We start from the raw sequence: 8,466 nt of genomic DNA on the forward strand, positions 1-8,466 counted from the left end.
TCGAAGCTTCTTAGCTCCGAGGGCCTTGGTAAAGATATCTGCTATCTGCTCCTCTGTGCTGACGTAGACTAAGTCGATGTCGCCCGCCAACACTCACTCTCGAACGTCGTGGTAATGGACCTCTATGTGCTTGGTCCTGGCATGGAACACTGGGTTCCTAGCCAACTGCATGCTGCTGTGGTTGTCACAATGGATGAAAATCTGCTGGTCCACCTGCACTCCCAAGTCCTCAAGTAATGTGCATAGCCAAGCTACCTCGCACGCCGCAACTGCTGCACCTCTGTACTCGGCCTCTGTGCTCGATAAAGCAACCGTAGGCTGCTTTTTGCTGCTCCAAGTAACAACACCACTCCCAAAAGAGAACATGAAGCCACTCGTAGATCTCCTATCAACAATTCTACCTGCCCAATCTGCATCTGTATACCCATACAATGCTAATGGCACATCTGCTGCATAGAACAATGCGTAGTTAAGAGTCCCTTGCACATACCGAAGTGTGCGTCGTACTCCATCCAAATGTGTCTTCCTCGGAAGCTGCATGAACTGACTCTCCAAGCTTAGTGTGTAGCTCAAGTCTTGCCTCGTGATAGTCAAGTAGATTAGACTACCCACAATCTTTCTGTACATCTTGACATACTCAACAACATCACCCTTCTCTGCACTCAGCTTTGCGTTCACATCCAAGGGAATAGAAATTGGCTTACAATCAGCCATACCATACTTTGACAACATGTCCAAAGCATACTGTCTCTGTGACAGCCATACACCCTCTCGAGTCCTGATCACCTCAATGCTAAGAAAGTAGCGCAACTCGCCCAAATCTTTCATTTCAAACTCCTGTTTGAGAAGACCCTTCACATGGTCAATCTCCATAGCATTGTCACCCACAATAATAAGGTCATCTACATATATGGTAATGACTACAATCCGCACATCACTCTCACGTACATAGAGTGAATGATCAGCATGAGCTCTCCTAAACCCAATACTGACAAGATACTTGGCAGTCCTGTCATACCATGCTCTAGAGCCCTGCTTCAAACCATACAAAGCTTTGAGAAGTCTGCATACATAATGTGGGTAACCTGGATCGACATAACCGGGTGACTGATCCATATACACTTCCTCTCGCAATTCACCATTCAAGAAGGAATTCTTTACATCCATTTGATGCATAATCCATCTTCTAGAGGCAACCACTGCTATGACAGCTCTCACAGTTGTCATCTTTGCCACTGGAGCAAAGGTCTCCTCATAGTCTATGCCATATGTCTATGCATAACCCTTTGCGACCAGCCTTGCCTTGTGACGCTCAATGTTACCATCAGCTTTATGCTTGGTTTTATACACCCATTTACAGCCAATATCTTTCTTGCCACTTGGCAATGGCACCAACTCCCATGTGTCGTTTGCTTCCAATGCAACCATCTCTTCATTCATTGCATCATCCCAATGCACATTTCCAACTGCATCCTCAAAACATGTGGGCTCCACATCCTGTATCACCTTAGCCATGTAGGCTTGGTGATGTGCTAGATACCCATCATAAGTCAATTTATGAACTGGATTTCTGACTCTGTTAGATCTGCGCGGTCCTGGGTCACTCCTTTGCCCTCTAGCATCTTGTTGTAGTTTCCTTACACAAGGTGTCCTGATAGCCGGAATTCCAAATTCCTCATCAAGAATTTGTTCAGAACCATTTGAATCCATGTCTACATGTGAAAAACCTGATGATGCATTAGCCATAAAGGGAGGTTCATCAACCTTTTCCTTTCCTTTTCGTGATACGTTCCCTGTACTGCTGGTGGAGTAACCTGCGTACGTAGTCTACCATTCCATGGCTTCTCAACAGAGCCACGAGAAGAGGACTCTTGTGGTCCACTCAAAACCTGTGACTATGGCCTCACATTTTGTACAACCACATCATCTTTTACATCAGCCCTAATAGTGCCATGTGCATTACTGTACCAGCTGCTCATCTCATCAAAGACTACATCTCTGCTCACTCGTAATTCTCATTTAGTAGGATTGTAGCACCTGTACCCCTTTTGTTCAAGGGAATATCCCACAAGAATACATTTCTCTGCTTTAGGATCCAATTTCTTACGCAACTAATCTGGTACATGCACGTAAGCTATGCAGCCAAACACTTTCAAGTGTGCCAAATCAGACTTTGTACCTGTAAAGTTTTCCTCACGTGTTACATCATGCACCGCAGCTGTAGGTGTCCTGTTCATAATGTACACAGCTGTACTTACAGCTTCAGCCCAGAAATGATGAGGCATGTTCTTCTCATTCATCAATGCACGTGCAACCTCTGCAATGTGCCTGTTTTTCCTTTCTGCGACCCCATTCTGCTGTGGAGTATATCTGCATGTAAACTGCCTGCGTATACCATGCATTCGCAGAAAATCTAAAAAATCATTGGAGAAGTACTCTCCCCCTCCATCTGACCTCAATGTCTTGATTTGCATATCTGTCTCCTTGTCAATCATGACTTTGAAGTCTTGAAAGTGACCAAACACTTCACTTTTGTTACGCATGAAGTAGACCCATAATTTCCTTGTATGGTCATCAATGAAAGAGACATAATACCTGCAACCATGTATAATACCTGGAACCCAAACATCTATGTGCACCACCTCAAGTGGCTTTTTACATACATTGCGCTCATGTGGAAATGAGCCCTTTGACTGTTTTCCAAATTGGCATGCTGCACACACTTGATGCATACCATCGACCTTGAATTTGGGCAAACCTTTTACAATTTGTTTTGATTGCATGCTGCGCAATCTCTGCTCATTGACATGGCCAATCCGTTTGTTCCAAATGTCAACATTAGCCACAACACCTGTTCCCTGTGCAAATAATGCAGATTTTACCTCATGCATGTCTACATTCAGCGTAAACATTCTGCCCACACATTTGCCCTCTGTGATCAGCTTACAGCCATTCTAGAAATCTTCTACATAACAGCCATTTGGATTGAAGCAAACTTGCAAACCCTGCTCAACCATTTGTCCAACAGAAACAAGATTCTTTGTAATGTTTGCGACATGAAGTACATCTGCTAAGTACTTTGATTTCCCACTCTTCGTATTTAGAGGTATGTCCTCTACATGAGCAATGGGATGAGCTGTGTCATCTCCTGTCTGCACATAGCCTGACACATCTGGTTTGCGCATATCTCTAAACCACTCTCCACGAGACGTCATGTGATTAGAGGCACCTGAAACCACATACCAAACATCATCTTGGGTGGAATTCTCTGCAGTCATTGTATTCATTACATGCTGCATAACAAACATGCGCTCGTTTTTGCTGTCATCTGCATCTCTGCTAGTAGATGCATAGTTGCCCTGTTCTCTCTTTCCACTTGCTTTTCCCTTTGGACAATCACGTGACATGTGACCTCTTTCACCACAAGTCCAACATTCTCTGCTATCTGCAGTATGTTGCTGCCTACTTGATCCTGCACCACGACCTCTTTGAATCCCCCTGCCTTGAGACTGGTTTCCCCTGCCACCTGTATTGTTTTGATTTGATTGACCTTCTCAAAATTGGCCCTTGCAACCCCTTGGGCCTCGACCACGACCTCTACCTCTACCTCTGTTGGAGTTAGAATACAAGGCCTATTCAGAATTATTTCTTCCATGAGAAGAAGATGTGTCAAGGTTCTTCTCCTCAAGAATAAGCATAGAAATCAAATCTTGGAACACGGGGATGTCGTCTCTTGTATTCATGGAAGACCTGAAATGTACATACTCATCTCCTAGACCATCCAAGCATGCAGGGACAATGTCATCGTCTTCCACTGAGACTTTAATAGATCCAAGAGCCTCAATGATACTCTTGATCTTCAAGGCATAATCATTGATTGAGAGGTTGTTCCTCTTAACCTGATTTAGCTCCGACTTTAGTTGAAGCTTCCTGGCCTTGGTGTTCACCTCGAACACTCTGCCTAAGTTTTTCCATGCAATGGCGGGGGTTTCAACATCCTGTAGATAGCCCATCATGCAATCTGTGATACTCATAGAAAGCCAATACATCACTTTGCTCTGGCCTTGTTGCCAGCCCCTCAAAGCTTTCCTTTGTTCTGCTGTAGCATTTGCCTCGGGAATCTTTGGTTCCTTTTCATTGTCTCCTTCTACATAGTCCCAATAACCTTTTCCTTTTAGGAAATTTGTTATTCTGAACTTCCATGCAGGGTAGTTATTTTTCTCAAGATTCTCAGTGACAATCTGACTGAAACCGTCAGACATCTTGAAGCACTAAGACAAAATAACTGCAATCTACAAAAACCTGCAAATCTGCTGAACCTGCTATTGTGGTACCTGTAATGCTTTCTACACTCAACGAGTTTCCACAATCAAGAGTACATACAACCATTGTACTTGTACAGTAAATCTCTGTGTACTGCAGTTTGGAGACCTATTCAGAAACTTGTACGAAAAACATGGTCGTGGATTACGAACGAAGGGATTGTGATACTCTTGCTCTCTTAGCCTCTCTTGCCTGCACCAGGCTCTGATACCATGTAAAGAATGAGGATGCAAGAGAGCTACACAAGACAAGCACAAAGCACACAGAGATGGAAAGCTTCTTCTTCTTCGTACAGAAAAGAGAGTACAAAATGACTAAGTGCTAAAACTGAAAAGTAGCACATATGTACATGCGGTCACTAAGTGTGAACTCGCTAGAAGCGTACTAGGCTGGCACTATAAGTGTAGTCCAGCTGTAGAATCACTGGAAGAGATCCTCCGTGTCGGTCACCTAACGCACCAGTGAGTAAATGTCGTAAGCGGCCAAGACCCGTAGTGGATGCAAGCTCAAGATGTAGAGCTCGACATATCAACAGGATTATGCTCACAACAAATACGGCTGATATATGGAGTGGCAATGTAGATTTTGTCTCACAACAAAATCAAGCGGTGCACCACGTATTAGGGATGGTTTTTTGGGTAGCATTAAAAAGAGTTGTAAGAAATGTGAACATCCTCAGGCACCTGCAATTGAAAAGCTTTTGAGGCAACATATATATAGCTCTGTGACTGCAAGTCAAGAGTTGTTAGAGCCAAACATTAACTCTGCAGATCCTGTGATGATGCCAACTAACCTTGGAGAAGAGCCTTTGCAAGGGGAGGAAATTTCAAGAAGGGTTTCTTTTAAGCGTCACAATGAATGGGGACTTGGTCAAATGCGCCAAAAATCCTTACATCAAAGCGTCGTCAACATGTTCTACTCCAACGTTCATGACCAAATTGATTGCATCAAAGAAATGAGTGAATTTAGAATAAAACAAGGTCCTTTTGCAAATGATATTGTACAGATAATGACAAAAGAGCAACCTGCATGGAAGTGTTGGATGATGAATGGTATACGGCATTACTCTACTTTATATCCCCTTGTAATGAAAATACTGGCACAATGTGCAGCAAACTCAAGTTCAGAGAGAAACTAGAGTATGTAAAAGTATGTTCAAAGCACTATTTACAACAGATTATTAGCAGATAGAGCAGAAAAATTAGTGTATACGTTTTGCAACAAAAAGATATTGAATCACATTGAAAGTGCTCGATACGAGGAGAAAATGCCAACCTGGTTGTATGATTGTCAAAACGAAGACAAAGAATAGTTCAATGTTGGTGTATCTCAATGCACTATAGATGAAATAGAAGAAAGCCTAATGATAGATGTGGAGATTGAATTACAAGGAGATCCACAATACTCAGATCTAGAACCAAATAACAACTTCATAGATTCAATATAGCTTGAGAGTAGAATGAAGATTGTGTCAAAACGATTGTAAAAGACCTTGTATTCAATGTGTTTTGATCATATACAATGCTTCATATTCGCTATTATACATAGTTTGTTGATCTTAGTTTTGTTTCTCGGAAGCAGCATCTTGGTCACCAAACAGATATCTAATTGTGCTAGGGGTATCTTGGCGGGCTTTCTTGGTTTTATACTTATTTGGCATGCCAAACATAATATATATTCCTTGTGGAATATCTTATGAACAGATTGCGCATTGGCTACTATTTTGCATTAAATAAATAAGACATACGATGTGATAATAATGACCACATGTCAATGTATAATATGCACTCCATCCGTCAAAATTCTTGTCGCAAACTGGACATTGGGAAGATGAGGATGCATCTAAAATAGATGAGGGACCAAATCTAGATGCAAGACAAGGTGGCTTATGTGTGTCCCTTGTACAGGCAGAGGATTCACTCGTTGTGTCAGATTCTGACGTCCTGGCTTCAGTGGGTGAATGCTTTTCTCCATCCGGACCTCTGATGGTTGGGGTGTTTGGGTGGCTATAGAAAGCCGTGTTATTTTTGCATCTTTCTACCAGCTGTGTCGTGTAGATATCCTTCTCTCTCTTTAACCGTAGGTCGGTGCCTTCCACTATCCTCGGGGGGTTCACTATGTGTAAAACTACTATATCACGTGCGTTCAAGACATGTTTGTAAAATCCCTTATCTATGAATTCTGTTAGAAATATAACGTACCCTTTTCTTTTAAAATCTATAAGTTTTTATCAAATTTGAAAAAATAATGCCCTTCTGTGTATATATTTCTGTAACTTTCAAGAACTTTAAATACCCTTCTGTTGAACTCACGTGATAGGTTACTTTTTTATTAGGTGACCTCCCCGGGCCACTATCAATGCCAGCTCATCTCGGGTGAAAGTGACACAACTCTCCGTGATATCATGAGTGGCAATAGTTGTTCCTTTGACAAAAAGTATACTAATTGTTGTTATAGAAAGTGAACCTATAACATTTTCAAAAAATATAACACACGACTTGCATTGTGCAGTGGATACTCGGGGGGTGCACTATGTAATAATGTTAATGTATAACGTGAGTTCAAAAGGAGGGGTTTTAAAATGAAAAACAATTAAGCAATTTAATAGAGACACATTAAATAAGGGGTTTTTATATTCAATTTTGGAAAAATTTACTAAAATAAGGGGTCATTTTATTCATTCAAACATGTTAAAAGAGCGGTTTTTTTAATACTTTGTGAACACACGTTATATAGGGGGGTATTGAACGATGAACCCCCGAGAGTGGATGGCCATAAACTTTCAAGTAGATCCTCTTAGCGTTTTCTTTGATCACATCCTGGAGGCACTTCTATACCTTCCACCTTCCTTTCTTGATCTCTGCGTCCTCACATGGACATATTGTTTTGATCGTGTCCTTTGTCACTTCTTTATTGATCTCTTTCCATTTCATGTGGTTTGGATTTGACCATTTTGAAAGTTATTGACCAGTGTGTGTCGCTTGTTGTGTTGACATACGGTGTGCTAGAGACTTCATGTGCTGAAATGCATTAACAACTGCTTGTTGTTGATCATCACATACTGATTGGGTGCCACAAACTTGTTCTTCATCAGCCATTTTCTCTTGGAGCTGCAATGGACAAATTGATAGATATTCAGTATCATTGGCAAATGTATATTCTCACGATTCAACAGTCTCACATATGCACAAGGTAGCAACTTCTCGTCCACTACATAAGACGTCATAGCCAACTAAACCAAAACACAACTGATACGACTAAACAAAATCACAATTGTCGAACCCAATTGAACCACAAGACAAATTTGAAATGCCCCCTATAACATGACAAATTGGAAATGACTAAAGATAATTGATTCAAGGAGGTAAACCACTGCAAACCAGATAAAACACTTCAATAAAAATAGAATACCCTGGACAAGACAAAAGTATAACATAAAAATGTTTAGATCGGATAAGAAGATGATGCAAGTTCAACAAGGGGGCGTCAGACAGGGTTAGGGTCTATCTTTAAATATTCTTTGAAAAATATCAGAATGTCAGATGCATTTATTCTTTGCTCCCGCTCTTTTTACTTCATTCAACAATCTACTTTAATCTGAATGGCCCTCATAACATCTTGGTCTGGATGGTAAAAAACTTCTTCTTGAAAATATTATTTTTTGGCTGCACTCCAAAAATCTATCAGCATGTCGAATAGATAACCCAATTCATAAATGCCGCCTGATTTTGTTTACGCATCTGTGTACCATGGATCATATAGTTCTGGAGAAATCCACGGTCTCTTAGCCATCTCTGTATCCCCTGCTCTCTGTGCCTCCAAAACTACAGAGTTTGACTTTGCACTTGGATGGAGATAATTAATTGGTGTGTGCTTAGCTGGCATTTTGAGAATCATACCCCAATGAATGATGCTCACACGAGGTTTATTTGCACGAGTAAAGTCCAACACTATGTTGAATGGGTGCAGGTCACTGTGCACTATCCCGGTCAAGTGGGCAGCCGCAACACCATCGATTAAGGCATGACAAATGGTTGGCATCTTCTCCATCACTGCCTTGATCCACGCCATGTCTTGTTTGGAATAGGATCGTGCTAGCTATGGTGGATGAAAGAGAAACATAGCGTCAATGTGTGAGTGTGT

The sequence above is a fragment of the Adiantum capillus-veneris genome, chromosome 15 (assembly GCF_014529385.1).
Source record: "Adiantum capillus-veneris isolate H3 chromosome 15, ASM1452938v2, whole genome shotgun sequence".
Taxonomy (NCBI): domain Eukaryota; kingdom Viridiplantae; phylum Streptophyta; class Polypodiopsida; order Polypodiales; family Pteridaceae; genus Adiantum; species Adiantum capillus-veneris.